Genomic DNA, 15014 nt, shown 5'->3' with positions numbered 1-15014 from the left:
AGTAGGTGATAAATTTCTGTACAAATCATTACGTGATAAAGAAATATATAGAAAAAGACAGTGTGTAACGACTATAATACTGCCCTCTATGTACAAGATTATAACTACTATAATACTGCCCTCTATGTACAAGATTATAACTACTATAATACTGCCCTCAATGTACAAGAATATAACTACTAAAAAACGGACATTAGGGGCCTGGCGACAGCCGCTACCACTGCGTTTTTTTTTTTTTCTTAATAGGCCATTATCAGCTGGAGTTACTCCAGCTGGTAGCGGGCCCTATTTACTTATCGATCCTGGCAGGAGCTGGGATTGGTAAGTGACGCCACGGGCCCCAAGAAAACTATTATTATACTCGGGGGAGGGGGGGGGTCTTTTCAGACCCCCGAGTATAATGATTGGAGGCCCAGGAGAGGTAAGGCAACATAAAAAACACTGTTACTTACCTCTCTGGGTTCCAGATAGGCTTCGGGCCTACTTCTGTGATGTCCCAACGTCACATGACCCGGGTCTGCGTCCCAGGTCATGTGACGTCTCGGACGTCATTGAAGATAGCCGTCACCACCGAGGAGTGCAGCGGAGCCAGGGAGAGGTAAGTAACAGTGTTTTTTATGTTGATATCCCCTCTCTTTCTCCGATACTCTGGGATCTTAAAAGATAATTGTTCATGGGTGTTCACAGTGGGGCAGGGGCCACTATGGGGCATAATAGAGCGCGCAGGAATGTGAGTGTGGAGGGGTTAAGGGTGGTCGGTCTTCGGCTTCGCTGGGGGGGTAGTCATGTCAAAATTTTGCCACGGGGACCCGCCATTCCTAGTTATGCAACTGCCCTCTGTGTTCAAGAATATAACTATATAACACATATAACATGAATATAACTACTATAATACTGCCCCTATGTCTATATTACTGGATTTGTTAGAATGCAGACTCTTGTTAGTACTGTGTAGAGAACATACATTATGCACATTATTTATGCTGTGGTGTGTACAGTATTGTAGGAAGTCTATTCAGATAAGCTCATAGATACAAGCAGTAATGACTTCCAGACTTCATCCTGATCATTCATCATACTGTAAGTGCATTCCAAAATCAGAGCTGCAGCTGACAGAACCCCCTTCCCTAAGTCTCTGCGGGGGTGGGGGCACTTTCCTTGGCTCCAGATAACATATTATTAAGACCAGGTTCAATCAGTGTCATCCATAAGAAAGAAATACTGTTTCCTTCAACTGGGAATTGGGGCAGTATAGTGAGGGTACTGTACATATGGAGTAAGTAATGTTAGCTATGCAAACAGCCATTCTGTGACTAACATACAGCACACAGCCTAAAATTCCTGGTAATATATGAAGTAAATATCCGCATACGTCATAATAAACTAATAATGTATGTGTCTAATCTTATTCATCACAATCAAGTCACATATAGCCCCTGACTATTACTAATCTCCAAGAACTTTCTAAGGGCTCTGTATATAAGTACCAAATGCATGTAGAAGGTGCAAAAGATATTTAGTATGTGACCCTCTGAAGTGCTATGGGGTAGTACTATAAAAGTTATATACTTGTACATAGGAGCAGTGTTATAGTAGTTATATTCTTGTACATAGGTGGTAGTATTATAGTAGTTATATTCTTGTACATAGGAGCAGTATTATAGTAGTTATATTCTTTTACATAGGTGGTAGTATTATAGTAGTTATATTCTTGTACATAGGTGGTAGTATTATAGTAGTTATATTCTTGTACATAGGAGTAGTATTATAGTAGTTATATTCTTGTATATAGGGGCAGTATTATAGTAGTTATATTTTGTACATAGGGGCAGTATTATAGTAGTTATATTCTTGTACATAGGGGCGGTATTATAGTAGTTATATTCTTGCACATAGGAGCAGTATTATAGTAGTTATATTCTTGTACATAGGTGGTAGTATTATAGTAGTTATACTCATGTACTTAGGAGGTAGTATTATAGTAGTTATATTCTTGTACATGGTGAGCAGTATTATAGTAGTTATATTCTTGTACATAGGTGGTAGTATTATAGTAGTTATATTCATGTACATAGGAGGTAGTATTATAGTAGTTATATTCTTGTACATAGGGAACAGTATTATAGTAGTTATAGTCTTGTATGTAGGCAGTAGTATTGTAGTAGTATTTTTCTTTTATAGCATCAGATTTATAATCTTAGGTAATGATGTTTTTGTAAAGAAAACTATCTATGAGATGACGAAAAGTTACATCCAGCTATTGTGAATATCTAGATATTAGCTCTGGACTACTCCATGTTGAGTACAGATGGTTTTCTTATGACGTCTTATATGATAATGAAGGAAAGCTCTTGATGATTACAACGTGATGTCCAGATTCTTTTCAGCTCCCTGGGACTGATTATCTCCGGCAGATGCATGGACTGAGGAGAGCCATTCTCAGAGATGTTTGGAGAAATCAGGAGATGCACATCTGTGTAACATAACACATTATGCTCCAGATGTCAAGAGTGACCCGGCCGCTGACCTACTGTTTATTGCCATCACACCATTCATTCAGGCTCCGAAAACCTGATTTACTCTAGAACTCTAGTGTTGTTCATCCATAATATGAATGTCTAGGAACCTTTTGGGAAACATCAGTATGGTGGCGTTTCCACCTCCTTCCCATTTTGTCTGCCAGGTTTGGCAGTCTGGAAGTGTCAGTGGAATATTCTGTGGTTTATCCTTATATTAAGCATTTGTACTGTTATAGTGCCCACTTTGTGGGTGTTGAGTTAATTTTGAAGCCTCTTCAAAATTTATCCCTTTTCATAACCAACAGTGAAGCTCCCTCGGAGATCGATGAGCCTGATTAAGGTTCCACCTAAAATATGGCTTTGCGGCTAAGTGGAAACTCATGTAATACTGTAATATAACACTTTTTCCCATTCAGAAGTATTTTGACAGATGAGAGGGATGACGTTATTCTTCATCTAAAGATTTCCAGAGCTCACGGAGGACCTTCCATGGTTAGAAAGATACTGTTGAGTAGACTCATAGGGGAAATGATAAATCCATTGGGTGAAAACTACGACCTACACACTTGGTTGGACTGAACCTTCAACCAAAATTTGGCATCCTAACTCATGCTTCCAAAGTGTCAAGTTCTAAGTCAAAACCCACTGACCAAACTTTAATCCCTTGAAGTCTATCCTCACATCCTAACCTCATCGACCTCATCTCCATGAGTGGTGTGACTTCAACCCAACCACCAAAACAAGCCTTGTCGAACAGATTCAACTAACCCATCCATCTCCCGAGCATCCAATAGCCCAAAACTGACCTAGAATTTGCTTAGTGCAATCTGGAGCACCATTGCCAACCATGCACTAAAACGAGCCACTGTGCTAAGACTATTTCTACATTCTCTCGGACACATGGTGTTGGAAATCTATGGTATAAAGCCAGAGGCTGTGGGTTCAAATCCTGGCATGGCATTTGTATATATCCCACATACCAGAAACATACCGATAGGTTATGTGGTTTACTAAATTGCCTTTAGGCCCCACTGGGGTCAAGCACTGTTTTCAAGGTCTTCTAATGAGAATATTTGGTTCCAAATTATTCAATGCTCTGGAATAGTGAAAGTTTATCGAAAAGCGTATAAAATTTACTGCAGTGGGTAGAAGGCCTCCAGAAAGTCAATTTTTTGGATTATGCTGGATTAGTAGATTTATAGCATTGCTTACTCAGCAGTGTCTGATCGGCTAATCTCTGTCTCTTTACGATGTTACATGGTTATGTAGTGAAATACCTTTCTACCTGTGTCACTCTCTGGCATGGCCATCAATAAGAATATCTTTCACATTTGATCATATGGTTACTCACACAATTGTGTTTCCATTCAATCTTTGCTGTAAAGTTGGACAGGATGATCTGTATAGAAAACAAGTAAGTGGTTAAATATTAGATCACAAGCATTTTGGTCCATAAATTCACCCTATATTAACTTTAAACAATAAAGAAAAAATATATGTTGCTGTTGAAAACCATCAGCATGAAGACGTCTAGAAACCATCAACAAGCTGCTGAATGTTATTATGGTTCTATGACAATATTAACTACATTAAAGGGTTCGTCTATGACTTGGGGTAGGTCAGGGTTTCAACATTGGGAGTCTGACCTCTGGGACCATGAAGAGGATGGGCTGCTGTATCTGTGTAAACAATGAAGGGAAAGTGGAGAGAGGGTGGTCTTGTGGGTCGGACCCTTCATGGATAGGCCATTAGTTTTTATGTCCTGAAGAACCTCTTTAACATACGAAAACCCCAAACAGTGTGAATAATCTATGAATAAGATTGATAGATCTGTTAGCAGCAGCTTGCTGACTGTTTCCATGGGATTATATATATATATATATATATATATATATATATATGTATTATTCAGAAATACAAACTAAAAAAGTGAGGATGCTTCACTTGGTGTTTACTTACAATAGGGGCCATGTTAATTAAAGGAAGAGCTTCATTCCAGTATATATTCTTAAAGGGAATGTCCACAGTGATTTAGTCATAGATACAATCAGTATATAAGAACAGAATAACACCCACATTGGATTTTCATGCCTTTAAGTGTTGCTTTGCTATATTTACTCTTTCACTACAGTAGGCGGTTCTTCCTCCTTAAGAACTCCGCCCTTTCATCTTTCCAAAGCCCCACCCCTTCCTGACTCTATTATAATTCTTAGAATTGCTCTGTTATTAGACCACTAGTTACACATGTTTTAGTTGGGCCTGAGATGACTGTCATGCCATGGTACCCCCATGCTATCTTGAATCCATTTCTAATAGGATGCATCAGGGGTAAATGCTCTACAGTACGGAGTCTGAATTATTTCCTTGCTTTCTGCTTCCCAAATCTGGGCCAGGATACAGCAATGACCTGATGTGGAACTCCAGCCTCTGTGGTCCACCCTCTCCCTGGGCGACGATGAACTTTTGATAACACAGCACATTTCCCTCCGCCAGTTCCCCATCCCATATGGACTGTCCTGAATTAATAGAAATACAGGACACATTGTACAAATACAGCCACTAAACATTTAAAGAGACGATAAACCTGAAAATTAGGATGGTGCCTCAGTGCTATAAGAGTCAGATATATGGATGTGGATATATGGGCATGCATATAGTAGTGTTCAACTGAGTACCTGCAATGGCTGATAACTGAGATAAATGGCTTGCAGTCAATCACATAACAGTGTCCCTATTAAATATGCAGAAATAAAAGAAATATAATATTGTAATTTCTTTTTATGCAGGGACCCCAAAATTTGAAGGATATAGTGGACGTCTAAGGGGTACCGGACAAAGCCTATTGAGGAAATCTCATCACCTATTTCAGACATGAGGGTCTGACGAAAGTTGAGGTAGGTACAGGATATGCCTTACTCCCTCTTTACCACAAATTTAGCTAAATTTTTTTGCCAGCTGGCGACCAATAAGCACAGCCTTAACAGTGGCTGATGGGTTATATAAGTCTGAACTGTTATATAGAATTGTATCTCATAGTTCTTCACTGATGTGACTACTTTCTCTCTGTGTGTCAGTCTTTACTGTTATTTTCTGGAATTCTATTCCCGAAACAGGTTGCCCTGGATGAACATTGCTATAGTATATGCAGAATTGTTGGCTGAAGGGGAAACAGGGACTGGGAAATAGATTTGGCAGTGAATCGACAGATGAGATTGCAGATGACTAAGCGTTGGAGTATAGCAGAGATTTCATGTTTACATCAGGGTTAAACAATGATAATGGATACAAGCCTGCTGTATATTGTTTTATATTTATGGGAACGGGGCTCAGTGCCAGCCCTATGTGTCTGCAGAATGTCCCACTAATACATGCTGCTACAACACCCGTCCTCATCCCTGATACTAACTCCGGCTTCAGTGCTCAGTGCCATGTTGTCAGTGGTTGAGGGCTCCCCCTAGTGTTGAATTGATCGCCCATTGTCATTGAAAATAATGGGCAAGTTTGTTATACACCACCTTCACCATCTCCAATTCTTTGAACCCATCAATAGCCACCCCTCCACTGATCCTGAAGCAGTTGGATTTTTTTTCTCCAGCCCTCACCGTTCCTGAGCAATCATTTCTATTAGTTTCAGCACCCAATTTGCTAACTAGGCTTTCTAGAAAGGGTGTTGGCCTCACTGAAAAACAAAACAAAACATTTAAACACTTTGTCCAGACAAAGAGGTGAGTCCTCAAGGGTGCCCTTTCCTGAGATGACTTGGCACAGTGTGCGGTACATGGCAGGCCATTGTTTTTAGTCGGGCTGTGTAACGTGGCAGCTGATCCCTTCCATGACTCCACAGCTGCATTATATCGTAAAGGTGGAGAGACTCTGCAGCGCCCCCTTCCTCACTCTGGTTATTAGAAGAAGGGACTCTCAGTACAGGCCCTTTAATGACATCTATATGCCCTAATAGGTCATCTGGCTGGCTTTGTGCTAATGACATTGTCCTTTAATGCCACCATTGCTGCATGTGTTCCCCAGCTGTTGTAGCACCACAAGTCCAAGCATTCACAGGCACATGTAAAGGGCAAAGCATGGCCTCACTGGCAGATATGCACAGTGGAATATGATGGCGCTATATAAGTAAGCGAAATAAATGTTACACTACTTTCCTTCCTCCTTCTGGAAGAGACCTACGCTGCGCATTTTGCACATGAAATGATGATAGTATGTGACACGGTACATATTGGGAGTGATAGTACATGACACGGTACATATTGGAGTGATAGTACATGACACGGTACATATTGGGAGTGATAGTACATGACACGGTACATATTGGGAGTGATAGTACATGACACGGTACATATTGGGAGTGATAGTACATGACACGGTACATATTGGGAGTGATAGTACATGACACGGTACATATTGGGAGTGATACTACATGACACGGTACATATTGGGAGTGATAGTACATGACATTGTACATATTGGGAGTGATACTACATGACACGGTACATATTGGGAGTGATAGTACATGACACGGTACATATTGGGAGTGATAGTACATGATCTATGTTCATCCTGCCTTATACTGTACACATTGGAACAAAAGAAGCAGAAGAAGAATGAAGTATGAGGGAGGATCTCCCCCCCCTCCCCTCCTGTGCTAAGGGAGCAGTGAAAAACCCAAAACTTTCCATCTACACGCAAAACAGGCCCCGGGCGGCCAAGGGATGGAGTAGAGGAGTGCTCCTAGGATTTTTATTCCCGATCCCTGCCCCCAAGTTGCGTGGTAATCAACCACTACAGGAATTTTCACTGGCAGTGAATGAATCCAGCTGGGCTGTCCGCCAAGCATGCATTTCATCTGGCCCAAAGAAGTTTCCGGAAAAAAAAGTTTAAGTGCAGTGGGGGAGGAGGTTAGAATAACTATATGACGCAGAAGGGAGTTTAACCCCTGCAACTCTGGGGCCATGCCACAGTGCAGGATAAGTTATTGCAATGTATGTACACAGTGACTTCACCAGTAGAATAGTGAGCACAGCTCTGGAGTATAATACAGGATGTAACTCAGGATCAGTACAGGATAAGTAATGTAATGTATGTACACAGTGACTGCACCAGCAGAATAGTGAGTGCAGCTCTGGAGTATAATACAGGATGTAACTCAGGATCAGTACAGGATAAGCAATGTAATGTATGTACACAGTGACTGCACCAGTAGAATAGTGAGCGCAGCTCTGGAGTATAATACAGGATGTAACTCAGGATCAGTACAGGATAAGCAATGTAATGTATGTACACAGTGACTGCACCAGCAGAATAGTGAGTGCAGCTCTGGAGTATAATACAGGATGTAACTCAGGAACAGTACAGGGTAAGTAATGTAATGCATGTATACAGTGACTGTACCAGCAGAATAGTGAGTGCAGATCTGGAGTATAATACAGGATGTAACTCAGGATCAGTACAGGATAAGCAATGTAATGTATGTACACAGTGACTGCACCAGCAGAATAGTGAGTGCAGCTCTGGAGTATAATACAGAAAGATTATGAATGATAATCTGTTTTCCCTTAGCCCAAACAGCAGCACAACTGGGGTATTCCTGCCCCTAATGAGCTGTTAGGACAGGTGGAATTTTTAATTACCTAACAGCTTTTGACCCCTATAAGAGGCCGGAAGACATGCTCCTCCCTTGTGTTAGTAACAAGTATGATATACAGAGAGCAATTTATGCCAAGAGCTACACACACATACACAAAATCTGTACAATAGCACCTCTTAGGGAGGGAGCCTTGTGCTGCTGTTTGGGCTAAGGGAAAACAGATTATCATTCATAATCTTTCTTTCCCCCTACGCCCAACAGCAGCACAACTGGGGATTTAGCAAGTATTATCTCCCCTAGGGCGGGACCTCCTGGCAGGCTGATGCCAAGACGGAGTGCCCAAATGCTGTAGCATCAGCCGTACGCCAGTCCAATCTGTAGTGTTTGGCAAAAGTCAGCTGTGAGCTCCAAGAGGCTGCAGCACATATCTGCTCTAGAGAGAGGAACCGTGTTTCTGCCCATAATGTCGCCACTGATCGGGTGGCATGGGCTCGTAGGAAATCTGGAACAGGAAGATTCTGAGCCCGTAGGGAACAGCTGATAGCTTCTCTGATCCATCTAGACAGGGTTACCTTTGATGCTTTAGCGCCTCTATTGTGGCCAAATACATTAACCAGAAGATTCTCTGATCTTCGGAACGGTGCTGTACGGTCCAGGTAGATACGTAGTGCTCTTACCAGATCCAGTGTGTGTAGCTTCTCCTCCTGCTCAGTGGCAGGGGAGGGAAAGAAACCCGGTAGGGTGATCACTTGATTGGTGTTCTGAAGTGTGGGTACCTTCGGCAAGAATCCTGGGACGAACCTTAGCTGTACTCTGTCAGGAAAGAAAGTTATGAAAGGTTCGGAGGCTGCTAGAGCCTGCAATTCGCCAACCCTCTTGGCGGAGGTTATTGCCAACAGAAAGGTCACTTAAAATGACAGGTACTTCCAGTCCACTTCAGATAATGGTTCGAAGGGGGGCGCACATAGCCCTTGTAGAACCGCGGCCAGGTCCCACCTGGGGACAGGAGGCCGTACCTGGGGGCGGAGCCTGGCAGCCCCCCTAAGGAACTGTTTGACAAGAGGATCTTTTGATAACCGTGTCTCCAGGAGAGCAGATAGAGCTGACACTTGAACCTTGAGGGTGGCAGGTGCTAGTCCTCTCTCCAGGCCGTTCTGTAAGAACTCTAGGACTGCATCTCTGTCTGGATCGCGGTGGCTGCCTGTACACCAATCTCGGAATATCCGGGCGATCCTTTGGTAGCTCTGATTGGTTGCCTCTGCTCTTGAATGGGCTAAGGTACTTAGCACTCCCTGGGACAATCCTCTGTCTGCGCGTATGGCGCGGTTAGCCTCCAGGCAGTGAGGTTGAATTTGTCTAGGCCCAGGCACAGCTGACTGTTCAGTGACACCAGGTTCCTGACTGGTGGAAGCCTCCAGTAGTTCCCCCGACTCATAAGGATAAGGTCGGTGAACCATGCCCTTTTTGGCCAGAACGGCATGATCACTATTGCCGAAGTCTGGTCCTGCCTGAGTTTCGCCAATACCTTCGGTATCATCGGGATGAGAGGGAACACGTATGCCAGTTCGAACCTCCATGGTATTGACAGGGCATCCACAGCCAAAGGGTTGTCTTCCCGGTACAGGGAGCAAAACCTTTCTACTTTGGCATTGTGTTGGGTGGCCATCAGATCCACCTCAGGGAGACCCCACCTCCTGGTCAGGTAGTGGAAGATGTCCTGATTCAGGGACCATTCGCCTGCGGTCGGCCGGCCTCTGCTGAGTTGATCCGCTAGGATGTTCAGGCGGCCCTGGATATGTACCGCGGCCAGCTGGGAGAGGTTTCGTTCTGCCCAGGAGAAGATCAGGTTGGTGACTTGCATGAGCGAGGGGGACCTGGTTCCTCCCCGCTTGTTGATATAGTGGACTGTCGTCAGATTGTCTGATCTTACTTTGACCGCTTTCCCTCTTAGAAGTGGTGCAAATGACAGAAGGGCTCGATGAACTGTGGTAAGCTCGCGCCAGTTGGATGAGTGCGTCCTCTCCTGCTGATTCCATGTACCTTGAACCGGGGTCTCCCCCAGATGAGCTCCCCAGCCTGTGAGGGAGGCATCTGTAGTCAACAGGGTCCAGGCGGGCTGGACCGAGGACTTCCCATCTCGCAGATGGGTCCACCAGGGCAAGGTTTGCCGGGTGCTGATGGTTAACTGGATTGGCTTCTGTAAACCTGAAGGACTGTGATTCCAGACTCTCAAGATCTCGTTCTGTAGAGGGCGCATATGCCATAGGGCCCAAGGAACTGCATCTAGGGCAGCAGACATCAATCCAAGGACCTTCATAGCCGTCCTGATGGTGACCTTCCGTGTGGAAGACAAATGATGTGCTGCCCGAGCAATTTTCCTTTTGCGAGGAGAGGGTAGAGAGACCGTCATGTTGAGAGAGTCTAGAATAAGTCCCAGGAACTGAACTCGTGTTGATGGCACCATCACTGACTTCTGCCAGTTTACCAGCCACCCCAGCTTGTCTAGTAGAGCTACGACGGTCTGCACCTGCGTGGTAAGAACCTCCTTTGAATGAGCCTTCAGAAGCCAGTCGTCCAGGTACAGGACTATGAATATGCCTTGAAGGCGCAGGGCGGCAGCGACCGGAGCTATAACCTTTGTGAAAGTGTGGGGGGCGGAGGATATGCCGAACGGGAGGGCTGCGAACTGGAAGTGCGCCTCTTTCCCTTGTATGTCTACGGCAATCCTTAGGAACTTTCGGTGTGCCAGAAAGATGGGTATGTGGAGGTAGGCGTCCTTCAGGTCCAGAGTGACGAAGTGATCTCCAGGGTGCATGAAAGGTAGTACTGACCTTATGGTTTCCATGCGAAACCGCAGCCTGCGGATGAAGTGATTCAGATACCTGAGATCGATGATCATACGCCACTCGCCTGATGGCTTGGGGACCAAGAAGACTGGAGAGTAGACGCCTGTGCCTTGCTCTGCGCGAGGAACCATCTCTAGCGCGGCCTTGTCCACGTACTCCTGAATCAATCTCTCCAGATGAAGTTGTTTGGGGCCCTGAAGAGGGCGGGTTCTTACCATCTTCTCTGGCGGCTGGGAAACAAAATTAATTTTATAGCCTTCCTGGATCGTCTGGATGACCCAGGGGTCCCGAATATTCTGCCGCCAGGCCTCCACATAGTGGGAAAGACAACCGCCCACCCCAGGGAGGGGGGGGGTAGGAAGGGGGGGTGTACTGAGAGGGAATTAGAAGGGGGCATTCTTACGGCCACGAGATGAGCCCCGACCTCTTCCTCTCCCGGATCGCCGCTGGCCTCTGGAGCCTCTCCGGGTGCCTCTTCCTCGAAAGGAGGTACTCCGACCTTCAAGGGGCTGTGGCAGGTTCTTGCCCTTGGAGTCGGCCCAGCCTTCCATGATGTGGTCGAGCTCCCTTCCGAACAGCCGTCCGGGCTCAAAGGGGAGACCACAGAGGCTATTTTTGGAAGTAAGGTCAGCCTTCCAGGGCTTCAGCCATAGGGGTCGGCGAGCCACAGTAGCCAGTGCCATGGATCTAGCCGCCAGACGGGTCTGAAAATGGGTAGCCTCTGTCAGGTGATCCACCAACAGCGTGATGTCGGACACTGCCGTGAGGAGATCATCACGATCCACGCCGGAATCGATGTCCTTGGCCAGGGATGACAGTTCTGCGCGTAAGCCAGCTGCTACCTCATTCGCGACCATGCCCAAAGAGGCCTGGGCAGAGGCGGACGAATATACACACCTCAAAGATCCTTCGACTCGGCGATCCATGGGGTCCCTGAGGCCCGAGCCGTCCTCTGATGGAAGGATGGAGCGCCTTGATAACTTGGCCACGGCGACGTCCACCTTTGGTGGGAGACCCCATGCCTTTAGTTGACTTTCAGAGACGGGAAAAAGTGCCTTGAAGCGTGTGGATGGCGCAAAGGATCTCTCCGGGTGCCTCCATTCGCCCTCCATCAGGCGGAGCATCTCCGAAGAGGGCCTGAAGGTACGAGACCTACGGCTAGAGCCTTCCCCGCCTTCCCGGTCTCTGATTCTTAGGGTCTTGAATACTCTGGACATTTTGTCCAGGGGAAAAATCTCCTTCTCCTCCTCCGTACTAGAAGACGACTCCACATCCCTGAGGCGCAGCTTTTCCAGAGGCGGCAGGGACAATGCACAATCCAGCCGTGGCCTCTTGGCCAGGGAGACGGCTTCCATCCTTTTCATGGAGTCCTGGACGTACCCCTTCACCCAGGAAACCATCTCTCGCATGGGAGTTGTTTCAACAGAGGGGGCCCTGCACCCCTGACAGAACCGATATTGGGAGTCATCAGGCAGCGGCACTCTACAGGAAGCGCACGCCAGATGCTTCCTTTTGGAAGCAGCCTTCCTTCTAGGAGGAACAGTGGAGGAAGAAGAAGACATTCTGAGGAGGAAGAAAAGGATATACTAACTACTTACTGCTCCCAGGGATGCAATTCCCCAACCTCCCTCCCCCCCCCTGGCCATGTCCACCAAACCTTAGTCAATGAAGACAGCTCTCCAGCAATGAAATGACCAGGGAGCTTCACCAACTGATGTGCTTGCAACCGGAGCGACAAGCACTAACTGAAGCTCTAGGGGGACTTAAATAGGCCAGGGGGCAGGGTTTTGCCCGGAGCCCCGCCCAGGGGGCAGGGGCTACAACGGAGCCAGAATCTCCCTGAGAAAAGGGGAGGGGGGAAGACAGGAGGGAGGGGAGGGGGGGGGACCCGACTCAGGTATGGTCCCAAGGACCGGGGGACCCCCCCCCCCCCCCCCCGAACTACCACGGCAATGCTCGTGTCTAGGGGTTATTCTCTTTCCGTCAGCCGCGAGACCCGCGCACTGCGCATGCGTGGCGGACCCTGCTAGACGGTGGACCCGAGGAACCTGAGAAAGGTTCCTAGGTCTAGCGTTCCTATACCCGGGGAAAGCCCCGACCCGGCGCGCCAGCCAGACAGGAGCGCGCACGAGCCGGCAGGGTCCCCGCCGGGAGAAGAGGACCCCTGCTGAAAAAAAAAAAGAGGATGTCCAAGAAAAAGATCTTCCGCTGTCAGGTAGGGGGAGAGTAGTGGACCCCTATAGGAGGTCAGAACATCAGCTACCCCCCTGACCACCTGTCCTGTCCCACAGGACAGAAAAAAACACAAGGGAGGAGCATGTCTTCCGGCCTCTTATAGGGGTCAAAAGCTGTTAGGTAATTAAAAATTCCACCTGTCCTAACAGCTCATTAGGGGCAGGAATACCCCAGTTGTGCTGCTGTTGGGCGTAGGGGGAAAGGATGTAACTCAGGATCAGTACAGGATAAGTAATGTAATGTATGTACACAGTGACTGTACCAGGAGAATAGTGAGTGCAGTTCTGGAGTATAATACAGGATGTAACTCAGGATCAGTACAGGATAAGCAATGTAATGTATGTACACAGTGACTGTACCAGCAGAATAGTGAGTGCAGCTCTGGCGTATAATACAGGATGTAACTCAGGTACAGGATAAGTAATGTAATTGTATATATAAAGCAGAGGTGTAACTACTACTTTTCTTAAATAGGCCTTTACCTCTGGAGTAATTCCAGCAGGTAACGGGCCCTATTTACTTACCGATCCTTGCTCGTGCTTACAATTGCTGGCGCTTCCCCTTCTGTGGAGGTGGCTGTGATTAGGAGTTAGGATTGGTAGGTGAGGCCGTGGGCCTGCGAACCCCAAGTACACTGCTATCATTATACTCTCAGACCCCCGAGTATAATGATAGGAGGGCTAGGAGAGGTGAGAGAACATAGAAAACAGTATTACCTGTGCTCTGAAAGGCTTCGGGCCTATTTGGTATAGTCCCAAACGCTAGATGTCACGTGGGCCGGGCCTGCGATAGTGGTGGTGGTGGGGGGCATGTCGAATGTTTGCCTTGGGGCCCAGCCATTCCTTTTTATCCCACTGATATAAAGTGTAGTTTGATACTGTGAAATGTGGACATGCCTTTTAAGCTTGTTTTCTATATAAACATTCTTTTACATAACCATTGTATTATAGTAGCACAAGATCCTTATATGACATTAAGAGATCTTTGGCTACATTCTACAAGTCAAGGCTATGCTATTTTTAGAAAGTTTAGTCAAAGGTTACATTTATGTTAACCCCTTAGCGACCCTTGACGTAACTGTACGTCATGGGTCGCATGGGGATGTATAGAGCGAGCTCACACGCTGAGCTCGCTCCATACACGGCAGATGCCGGCTGTATAATACAGCCAGGACCTGCCAATAACAGCAGCGGTCGGTGCCCGAGCCGATCGCTGCTGTTAACCCTTTACACACTGCGGTCAAACGCGACCGCAGCGTGTAAACAGCGCAGGCGGCATGGGCGCCGCCATGTTTTCCCGATCGCCGCCCTCCTGAACGTCACATGAGGGCGGTGATCGGTTGCTATGACAGCCGGAAGCCTATTGAAGGCTTCCAGGCTTGTCTCTGCCCGAGATCTATTAGACGATGCCAGAGGCATCGTCTAATAGAAGTGCTGGGATTCTGCTATTCACTGCAGTACTGTAGTATTGCAGTGAATAGTATGAGCGATCAGACCCCCTAGGTTTCAAGGTACCTAAGGGGTCTGATCATAAATGTAACAGAAGAAAAAAAAAAGTTTTTAAAAGTATTAAAAAAATAAAAAAAATATAAAAGTTCAAATCACCCCCCTTTCCCTAGATTAGCTATAAAAGTAATTAAAGAACATTAAACATAAACATATTAGGTATCCCCGCGCTCCAAAATGCCCGAACTATTAGAATATTAAAACATTTATCCCGTACTGCGAACGGCGTAGCGGCAAAAAAAATAAAAACAGCCAAAAAGCGTTTTTTTCAACACTTTGCCTCCTATAAAAAATTGAATAAAAAGTGATC

The 15014-nt window shown here is 46.2% G+C and overlaps 1 protein-coding gene across 1 annotated transcript in view; it reads left to right on the top strand.

Moving 5' to 3' along the window:
* Positions 1 to 15014, top strand: part of LOC142184599 (discoidin domain-containing receptor 2-like) — a 71798-nt gene that overhangs the window by 25605 nt on the left and 31179 nt on the right. The window contains exon 2 of the mRNA XM_075259578.1: positions 5306 to 5413. The gene's annotated coding sequence lies outside the window, so the exon portion shown is untranslated. The remainder of the gene's footprint in view (positions 1 to 5305; positions 5414 to 15014) is intronic.

Source organism: Leptodactylus fuscus, chromosome 11 (assembly GCF_031893055.1).
Source record: "Leptodactylus fuscus isolate aLepFus1 chromosome 11, aLepFus1.hap2, whole genome shotgun sequence".
NCBI classification, from domain to species: domain Eukaryota; kingdom Metazoa; phylum Chordata; class Amphibia; order Anura; family Leptodactylidae; genus Leptodactylus; species Leptodactylus fuscus.
Note: the sequence above shows the minus strand (reverse complement) of the source record. Positions and strands in the feature narration are given on the sequence as shown.